At 41.0% G+C, this 11,260-nt stretch overlaps 1 pseudogene; it reads left to right on the plus strand.

Moving 5' to 3' along the window:
* The first annotated feature begins 2,088 nt into the window (after positions 1-2,088).
* On the plus strand, positions 2,089-2,240 carry LOC111559996 (annotated as a pseudogene).
* The last annotated feature ends 9,020 nt before the right edge of the window (positions 2,241-11,260 follow it).

Below are 11,260 nucleotides of genomic sequence, written 5' to 3' on the forward strand. Positions count from 1 at the left end.
CCCAATTAAACACAGCAATCTAGCGAGCTCCAGCAGTTCGAACGCACACACTGTGTACCCAGCCAAACCACTTCCGTGAAAACCCAGAGGACTTGAACACAAAAACACATTTTTCCATAAGCTGGGTTTGTGTCGTCGTTAGAAGCATCCCAACTCAAAGGCTTGGTGAGCAAGTACCGAGCCCTGTTCACGTTCTCTGTGTAGATTTTACACACACGGTGTCTTCAGTATCTCCGGGAAGGGCATTTGAAAGGGTCCTTTTATTGCAAGTGCTTGCAGAGCCCCCCCAGGCTCTTAATAGTGCTTTGCTTGGTGCACAGGTGAATGCAGCACGGTCAATACCTGCACTCCTCCGTCTACACCCGTTCACCATACATTCGCTGTGCGTCTTCAGTGTGCCACACACTTTGCTGTGCTTCCGAGTATAGACTTGGATAAGACAGGTTTCCTGCCACGAGGGAACCCAAAGTCTGGCTTAAGTGACAGGTGTGAAAGCTGTAATACAGTATTCCAACATTATAAGGGCTTTTCCCGGAGTTTGGACCAAATCAGCAAGCATCATAATGCTTGGAGGAGCCGGAGACAGCTTCTAGAAGGAGCTGTGTTAGAGCTGGGACAGAGGCATGCATGCTAGTTCTTGAAAAACCCGTTTATTTTTTTCTCTCTCTATGATTAGTTGTTTTTTTTTTAATGTATTTGTTTGCATCTCTTATGTAAGAAATCTTTTCCTACCCTAAAACCATGAAGATATTTTCAAGGGATGAAGATATCACTTCATATTATCTTCTGAAACCTTGGTAATTTTGCCTTCCACATTTAGGGTTATAACACACATAGACTTGATTTTTGTGCAGGATGGAAAGGAGACATCCAGTGCAATTTTTTCTCCATTAGAAGTTTTTTTTTTTCCATTTTTTCCCCATATGGATACCCTTCTTCTAAGCACAGCTGCTGTGTTGAAAGCAGAGAGTGAGAATGGGAATCTTCATTCCATCCTGTTGACAACTTCAGAGGAAAAGCTTTCATTGTTTTACTACAGGTACTAGGATTTTTGTAGTGTTTTGACTGATGCTTATTATTAGATTAAGGTGATCTCTTCATAATCCCCTTTGTGTAGATTAATGTTTATCATGAATTACTATTGAATTTCATCAGATTGTTTTTATCCATTCATTAAGATCATGTGGAGTTTCTCCATTAATCTGTTAAAGTGGTGAGTTATATTAATGGAATTTCTAATGAGTCTTGAATTCCAGGTATTAAGCCAGGTTACTCATAATGTATCAATTCCTTTATATACTGCTCGATTTGGAATGCCGGCATTTTTTCCGGGATGATTGCATTTATGTTTAAACATCAGATTGTTTTATAATTTCTCATTGACTTTTGGTATTAAGGTTCTTCTAACCTCTAATTTGTGGAGGATACTGTCCCCCCCCCCCCCTTCTCTGGAAGACTTTGGGAGAGAAAGGTTGAATTTGCTATTGAAACCATCTGGGCCTGGAATATTCTTTATGAGGGAAAGGTTTTGTTATTGATCCATTTACATGAATTGAGTCACTTCTAGTAAGTTATGTTTTTTTCTAGGAGTTTACTCAATTTCATCTAAATTTTTGATATTGGCATAAAGTGGCAAAATCACTTGCATTTTCATTTTGGCTCTTGGCCTTTCTTTTCCTCTTTTCCCCCTTCTTTCTCAAGCGGTTGTGCCACACATTTATGGATTTTCTTAGTTTCTTTCAAGAATCAACTTTTTGGTTTTTGACCTTCTTTATTGTGTGGCTTTATTTTTTTTTTTAATTTTTTTATGTTTATTTTTGAGAGAGAGAGAGAGAGAAGACAGGGAATGAGCAGGGGCAGAGAGAGAGAGTGAGACACAGAATCTGAAGCAGACTTCAGGCTCCAAGCTGTCAGCACAAAGCCTGATGTGGGGCTTGAACTCGTGAACTGTGAGATCATGACCTGAGCCAAAGTCGGACGCTTAACCGACTGAGCCACCCAGGTGCCCTTATTGTGTTTGTGTGCCTTTAAAAAAAACAAAACTTTATTGATTCCTGTGTCAGTCTAGATTATTGACATGGATGCCTTATTGCTTCTGGGCCTTTTGGCTAAGATCAAGTGTATTGACATGGATGTCTAGCTCATTAATCCTCAGGGTTTTTTTTTTTTAATTTCTTTTCTATCAATGTACAGAAATCAGTTGCATTCTTATACACTAATAATGAAGCAACAGAAAGACAAATAAAGAAACTGATCCCATTCACAATTGCACCAAGAAGCATAAAATACCTAGGGATAAATCTAACCAAAGATGTAAAAGATCTGTATGCTGAAAACTATAGAAAGGTTATGAAGGAAATTGAAGAAGGTATAAAGAAATGGAAAAACATCCCATGCTCATGGATTGGAAGAATAAATATTGTCAAAATGTCAATACTACCCAAAGCTATCTACACATTAAATGCAATCCCAATCAAAATGGCACCAGCATTCTTCTCGAAACTAGAACAAGCAACCCTAAAATTCATATGGAACCACAAAAGACCCCGAATAGCCAAAGTAATTTTGAAGAAGAAGACCAAAGCAGGAGGCATCACAATCCCAGACTTTAGCCTCTACTACAAAGCTGTAATTATCAAGACAGCATGGTATTGGCACAAAAACAGACACATAGACCAATGGACTAGAATAGAAACCCCAGAACTAGACCCACAAACGTATGGCCAACTAATCTTTGACAAAGCAGGAAAGAATATCCAATGGAAAAAAGACAGTCTCTTTAACAAATGGTGCTGGGAGAACTGGACACCAACATGCAGAAGGTTGAAACTAGACCACTTTCTCACACCATTCACAAAAATAAACTCAAAATGGATAAAGGACCTGAATGTGAGACAGGAAACCATCGAAACCCTAGAGGAGAAAGCAGGAAAAGACCTCTCTGACCTCAGCCGCAGCAATTTCTTACGTGACACATCCCCAAAGGCAAGGGAATTAAAAGCAAAAATGAACTAGTGGGACCTTATGAAGATAAAAAGCTTCTGCACAGCAAAGGAAACAACCAACAAAACTAAAAGGCAACCAACAGAATGGGAAAAGATATTTGCCAATGACGTATTGGACAAAGGGCTAGTATCCAAAATCTATAAAGAGCTCACCAAACTCCACACCCAAAAAACAAATAACCCAGTGAAGAAATGGGCAGAAAACATGAATAGACACTTCTCTAAAGAAGACATTCAGATGGCCAACAGGCACATGAAAAGATGCTCAATGTCGCTCCTCATCAGGGAAATACAAATCAAAACCACACTCAGATATCACCTCACACCAGTCAGAGTGGCCAAAATGAGCAAATCAGGAGACTATAGATGCTGGAGAGGATGTGGAGAAATGGGAACCCTCTTGCACTGTTGGTGGGAATGCAAATTGGTGCAGCCACTCTGGAACACAGTGTGGAGGTTCCTCAAAAAATTAAAAATAGACCTACCCTATGACCCAGCAATAGCACTGCTAGGAATTTACCCAAGGGATACCGGAGTACTGATGCAGAAGGGCACTTGTACCCCAATGTTTATAGCAGCACTCTCAACAATAGCCAAATTATGGAAAGAGCCTAAATGTCCATCAACTGATGAATGGATAGAGAAATTGTGGTTTATATACACAATGGAGTGCTACGTGGCAATGAGAATGAATGAAATATGGCCCTTTGTAGCAACGTGGATGGAAATGGAGAGAGTTATGCTAAGTGAAATAAGTCCTACAGAGAAAGACAGATACCATATGTTTTCACTGTTATGTGGATCCTGAGAAACTTAACAGAAACCCATAGGGGAGGGGAAGGAAAAAAAAAAGAGGTTAGAGTGGGAGAGAGCCAAAGCATAAGAGACTCTTAAAAACTGAGAACAAACTGAGGGTTGATGGGGGGTGGGAGGGAGGGGAGGGTGGGTGATGGGTATTGAGGAGGGCACCTTTTGGGATGAGCACTGGGTGTTGTATGGAAACCAATTTGACAAAAAATTTCGTATATTGAAAAAAAAATTTCTTTTCTAACATATGTATTTAAAAACATGTCCTGAGTTTTGATAGGTAGGTAGTATTTTTGTATTTTATTATTTAAACTTATTTTCTGATTTTCCCTTAGGTTAATGGGTTATCTAGACATGTAATTCTTAATTTCCAAACATGTATGTATTGTCAAATTATCTTCTTTGTTTATTTTTTTACTTCTAGTATAATCGCGTGGCCATCAGAGGACATACTTTCTATAAATTCATTTCTCTAAAAATGAATCATTGTTTTGTGACCCAATGTGTGGTTAATTTTTATAGCTGTTTCTGGTATGCTTCAAAGGATGATGAATTCTGCAGTTTGGGGAATAACATTCTGTCTTTAGAAGCCAAGTATGTTATCAAGTTGTGTGTATCTCTGTATCTCTACTGTTTTTGTTTTGTTTTGTCTCTTTAAATCACTAATTAATAAGAGTTGTGTCAACATTTCTGGAGTGGTGGTGGGTTTTTATGTTTATCCTTGTTCTAGATTTTTTCATTTTATGTGTTTTGAGGTTATGTTATTAATTGCATACAAATTTATAACTTTTTAGTCCTCTAGACAATTGGAGCATTATATTATTATGCATTTACCCTTTTTATTAGTGAGTTTTGCCTGAAAATATGTATAATGTAGTTACATCAGATTTCTTTTGGTTAGTGTTTACATAGTATATGGTGTTCTTTCTTTTTACTTTTGACAATTTTTATTTATTTACTTTAAGTAGGTTTCATGCCTAATGTGGGGCTTGAACTCACTACCCTGAGATTTAGGAGAGTAGCATGCTCACTGACTGAGCCAACCAGGTGCCCCTACTTTTGACAGTTTTATCATTTTATCTTAGAAATGTTTTATATGAACTGAGTATATTTGGATTTTATTTTCTTATTCAGACTATGACAATTTTTATCTTTTAGCTGAACCACTTAGTTCATTTAATTAAATGAAATTACCGATATATTTGGATTTTAGTCCATGTTTTGTTTGTTTCTTTTTCCTTTCTTATCTGCATTCTTTTAGCGGCTACCCTAGTAATTATAACTGTATTTAATTTTCTATATTAACAAATGCTTTTGTCCTCTTGTGGACAAGACAGGACCATAGATCCCCAGCTCTGTTTATCCCCCTCCTGACTCGCTGGCTGCCATCTCTCTTGCCCTTGGGGATGGCTTGTTCTTTTCTCATCTCCATAGCTCTTGGTAGATGAGGTTCCCTGGATGCCACTCTGACTTTGCCATCCATTGCAATAACTGCACTTACTTTTTTTTTTTTTCCTAATGGCTAAACATTGTCACCTAACTTTTGATATTCTGGGATCCTAACGTCATACTGATATCAGGGAACACCATTCAGCGTCCGCATTTCCTACAGTTCGTCATGATCTGTAGAGAGCATGAACCTGATGCACCATTCACTGGGGCACACCTCCTTGCGTTGGCAAACAGAGGGTCTCCAAGCCCTCCTGCCATACCTAATTGGTGGGATTTCACTAGTCCCTGTGAAAATCAAGTGGTTTCTATAGTATGTCAACTCTAGAAATCCCAGTTCTCGGAGATTTTGATCCCTTCTTCCATGCTTCTAGAGAAATTCTGAGATTTCCACTTCACTTAATGTAGGCTGTTGCTTTCTCACAGGTCTCAGGTGCCATTGTAGTGTGTTACAACGTATTAGCACCATCTCTTATGGTCCTTGCCAGCATGTGAAATCCTCGGTCATAGAAGAGCCTCTTCTTATCCTCCATTATGTTTTGCCTGACCTTGATTCTACACCTTCAAGATCAAGTCTCATGCATGTTCTTTTAGCTCTTGCTGATATATCTTGCTGAAGTCTTGTGGCTGTTTTAGAGTATAGTCCCTTTCCTGTGTCTGTATGCCCAGCACCTCTCCAGCCATGTATGCTGGGACTTAAACCTAATTAATGATCTGGTGGCTAGGGACATTAGTGGGATAGATCTTAAGCAGGGGGCAAGGGTGGGACAGAAGCGAGATTGGATGCCTGTTGTCTTATGTGATGGAAGCCACTTGATTTTACCAGGAAGGAGCGAGTGTCACTTCTGCAAAGGATCTGCAGTTCTCAAGGGCATCCATCTAGGTGTGAGCGCCCCACACATCTGGTTCCACCTTCCCAAACAGAGATAAATAGCCTTGCTGAAGTTGAGAATTCAACCTTCTTTGGAACCTGCTACACTGAATATTAACTTATGGACTTAAGTCACCAATTTTCTACCCCAAAGTATCAGTAACATTCAACAATCGCCATTAAAGACCATTTTCCTTACAATTACTAGACCCATACTTGAATTTCTCAAATTCATGTGGTATGGGACTCCCAGTTCAGTATATCCCTTCCTGGTTCATAACTGTGAAACTTTAACTGCTGTACTTTAACATGCCCTGGGCTCTTCATACTTCCTTTACTGGTCCTCAGTGATGGGGTCTTCCCTGAAAGCTAGGAGGTCATCCAGTTCCAGAATCCCTCTTTAGGGTCAGTCTTCTCAGACCAGGTCTGACACCAGCTGCCATAAATCAGATTCTTGGGAAAGCGGACTCTGAGATACAAATTTAGGGCAGGAAGTCGATCAGGGGTGTATCCTTGGGATCAATATCTGTGGAGAGTAAAACTAATAAAATTGAACAAATGGAAGAGTTTAACTGAGATGCAGTCAACACAAAGGCCTCAGCTGAATCCACAGGGAGCTCTGGATGCTACTGTTCTGCCTGGAGGCAAGGAGGCTGAGCCTTCACATGCCTTGCCTTGACCAGTCACCAGGTGCAGGCTGTCCACATGGAAGCGGAAATGACTTTGTGGAGATGGCTGTCTTGAATTGCAGGCAATTGGGGCAATTCCTAGAGAGTGACTTAGCTGTGAGCTGTCAGCAGCTGGTGGAATTGCTCTGGAGAGGACTGTGGGGCAGTTGCCCAAAACAGGTGGTGCTGTGATTGGCCTTCATATTTTGAGGGGCTCAGACCGTTGATACCAAGGTCAGAAAGTAAGTGTGGGCTAACTTGGGAGAAAGTTCAGTTGGGCTGGCTTTTCTCACCAGTAGGAACATTGGATCCACATGGATTGGGAAGTTTCATGTTGCAGAGATTCTGCTGGAGAGATGTACACCAAATAGATTGAGACTTTAAATGAGATGAGTGTTGGGGCACCTGGGTGGCTCAGTCGGTTAAGCATCTGACTTGTGATTTCAGCTCAGGTCATGATCTCATGGTTCATGAGTTTGAGTCCCACATAGGCTCCATGCTGACAGTGCAGAGCCTGCTTAGGGGTCTCTCTGCATCTTTCTCTCTCTCTCTCTCTCTCTCTCTCTCTCTCTCTCTCTCTCTCTCCCCCCCCCTCCTTCTCCCTCTCCCTCTCCCTCTCCCTCTCCCTCTCCCTCTCCCTCTCCCTCTCCCTCCTCTCCCTCTCTCCTCCTCCCACACTTTCTGTCTCTCTATTTTTCTCTCTCTCTCAAAATAAATAAATAAATAAACTTTTTTAAAAAATGAGAAAAGCGTCCCTCTTTTCTCCCTCATGTACTCCATCCCTGTGAATGATTACAAGGAAAGGAAAGAGTATGGAGTTATAATGGGGGAGAAACCAAGCTCAGACCCCAAAATTATTGTCCGATTATAAGATCCTAACACACAGTGTAAAAAATAGAAGAAGCTGCTCAAAGAAATTCTGAGTCTTGGATATTGCAAGAAATGGCCAAGAATAGGCAATAGAGAATGGTTGAGTGTTCTAGGTAAGTAGAAATCTTGTAGTACCCAGGGGAGTGATTTCTATCATTGATTCATGTTTGTTTATACATCAGTAAGATTATAGAGAGCAGAGATGATCAGTTACTTGGTGTTATGGACTGAATCGTGTCCTCCGCCAGATCCCATGTGCTAAATCTCTAAACCCCAATGGGACTGTATTTGGAGATAGTGTCTTTAACAAAATAGTTATGATTAAATACGGTCATAATCTGTACATTTATCAAATGCAGCCCTAATCCAATAGGACTGGTGTCCTTATAAGAAGAGGAAGAGTCACCCACAGTAAAGAACATGCGAGGACACAGGGAGAAGGCCACCATCTGTAAACCAAGGAGTGAGGCCTCACCAGAACCCAGTTCTGTTGACACCTTGATCTTGAACTTCGGGACTCCAGAACTGTGGGAAAAGAAACTTCTGTTGTCTTAGCCACTCGGTCTACGATATTTTATTATTGCAGCCCAAGGAGGCCGAGACACTTGATGATTTCTGACCCATTCCATGCATATCAGTGTGCCTCAGGACAGTGGTTAGAAACTTCTCTGATGTGGAAATGTCACTTGGGAATATGTGCATCTGAAGGGAAAGTAAAACCACTCAGGTCACTGAAATGATTAAAGTTGAATTCAACGTAGTGGATACCCCTGAGTGATTGCCTCTGGGGAAGATGGGATAGAAGGTAGGGGAAGAATTGGTACAAGGTAGGCTTCAACTATATTGGTAATAATTTGCTCCTGTGGCTGGCTGGTGGATACCTTGTCATTTATATTCTCTTCTACGTCCATATCGTTTTGTTCACATGGAATATTTCATAAAACGTTAGAAAAAGAATAGTGAAACATTTTGAGTAGTCACTGATTCAGTGTTTATTGGATCCTTTTAAAAATAATATTAATAGAATAGAAGGGAAGAAGTAACCAAACCTATGCTTGATTTTCTTTTTCATTTTTTCCCTTTTCTCCAGCTTTATCGGTATATTACTGACGTAACATTTGTAAGTTTAAGGAATACAACATGACGGTTTGATACACATATACGTTGTGAAATGATTACACAATATAGTTAAACCTCCATCCCCTCACGTAATTATCATTTGCGAGGGTGTGGTGACAGCATTTAAAATCTGCTCCCTTAATAGCTTCCCAGTATATATCACAGTCTGGCTAATCAGAGTCACCGTGCTGCACATTAGATCCCCGGAGCTCGTTCATCTTACAGCTGGAGATGTGTATTCTGACCAACATCTCCCCATCCTCCCCACCCCGTACTTACCTTTTCCTGTCTGACCTACTTGACTTAGTATGATGCCCTCAAGGTCCATCTGTGTTGCCACAAGAGCAGGATTTCCTTCTTTTTATGACTGGATAAAATTCATATATACAGTTTTCTTTATTCATTCATCTGTGGATGGACAGGTTGTTTCCACATCTTGGCTATTGTAAGTAATGTCACACTGAACACGAGTGTGCAGAGATTTCTTTGAGATCATGATTTCACTTCCATTGGACGGATACTCAGGAGTGGAATTGCTGGGTCATTCGGTAGTTCTAGTTTTATTTCCTTAAGGAACATCTGTACTGTTTTCCACGGTGGCTGCACCAATACACATACCCACCAACAGTTCATGAGGATTTCCTTTTCTCCACATCCTCACCAACACATGTCTTTTGTCTTTTTGATGTCAGCAATTCTAACAGGTGTGAGATGATAGGTCATGATGGGTTTGATTTGCACTTGCCTGATGATCACTGATGTTGAGCACCTTTTCGTGTACCTTTGTACCTCATGTACCTTTCATGGCCATTTGTATGTCTTCTTTGGAAAAATGTCTATTCAGATCCTTTGCCCATTGTTTGATCCACTTGTTTATTCTTTATTTTTATGTTTTGCTCTTGAGTTGAATGAGTTCCTTATATTTTGCATAGTAAGCCCTTATTTAGGTAGATGGTTTGCAAATATTTTCTCCCACTCCGTAGGATGCCTTTTCATTATGCTGATGATTTCTTTAGCTGTGCAGAAGCTTTTTAGTTTGATAGTGGTTTTATTTTTCAACTCAGTTGTGTTGCCATTAACCAAACCGTGCTTGGCCTAGATGTTCTTATAGTTAGACTTTTGCTTTTGCAAGGTCACTGACCATATTTAAGGAACATACCTGCAATGTCTAGTGTCTTTAGTCAAATTTAATGTAAAGGGTTTATTTCTGCCTTGAGGCAGGACCATCAAGATTTTCTGCTGATTCCATTCAGATGTCCTTGCAAAAGTTTTCATGCCCCGTGATGCTTAAAAACAAAATCCTAATTATACCTAACATTTATTAATGGCGTCATAATGATCAAAGTGCTTCCAAAGGCTCTGATAACTTATTAGATCTGACCACCATAAGAAGGAGAGTATCTCACTTGGGCTGCCTTATCACAGGAGGAGCCCCGGCTGGGAGACCCTCCCTACAGGATCCTTCGGCAGGAAGCCTAGGAGGAAGGGGGTGCATTTGAGCAAATGGCAGAATATGCATGCGCTATATGCTACCTCTAAATTGCCCCCAGATCTTTCATCAGTTGCTAAATTAAAATGGCAGAGGTGATTGGATTGAATGCAGAAGGCTAAGTAGAATGTTTGAGCACAGGGCACTGGGTGCAGAGGGATGGAGAGGAATCCAGGAAGGCTTTGAGCTCTTACTCCAGATTCAGAGTTTAGGCTGATTTTCACCAGATTTCAAATGCAGAGAAAGCGCCACCCAACACCTGGTTACATGAACAACAGTGATGGGAGGTGTGTTTGGCACAAACAGGGCTGCCCATTATGAAGGTGCAGAAACACAAGCCCAAGGAGGGAGGACACAGATCTCAGCCAACAGTATCAATGCTAGGGGTTAGGGGCAAGGTTCCAACCGCCACATCAGTTCCTCCTTCTAAGCCCAGACTACCACCACGGAGCAAGTGAGGGTCGCGGGAACTCACATCCAGGATTCAGATACCATCGTAGCTCAGTGGTCAGTGAGGAGGGCGGATGGAGGGGGAGAGAGAGGCAGCAAGTCCATACAGGGGTTTCAGTGGGATCACTGGGTATAAGTGAATGGTGCTACAAGGTAATTTCCCTCTCCAGTTCTCCGGGCCTTTGCTGACATTTCCCAAGGCTCTGTACTATCTCCAACAATCAGTCTTAATTACAGGTTTCCTGTGCCCAGTGTTCAGAAGGCTGGGCGGTGTGCTGACCCAGCAGGAAGTGATCTCATCAGCACGGCAGGAAGTTCCCACATTGTAATGGAGAAAAGGAAATCCAAATAAGTTAGGTTGAAAAGAAAGTCCTCATCGGCAAGAAAGGGAATTTGAAACATCAGAAGTAACTGCGAGGAATGTTGGGGGCATTTTAAATGGGAAATGATACTGACTTTGATTTTGGAGGAGATAACTTGTGTGAAAACAAGATAGAAGCAGGCAGGTCCCTTTTGCCTGCATAGTCACACC

The sequence above is a fragment of the Felis catus genome, chromosome A3, assembly GCF_018350175.1.
Source record: "Felis catus isolate Fca126 chromosome A3, F.catus_Fca126_mat1.0, whole genome shotgun sequence".
Classification (NCBI taxonomy): domain Eukaryota; kingdom Metazoa; phylum Chordata; class Mammalia; order Carnivora; family Felidae; genus Felis; species Felis catus.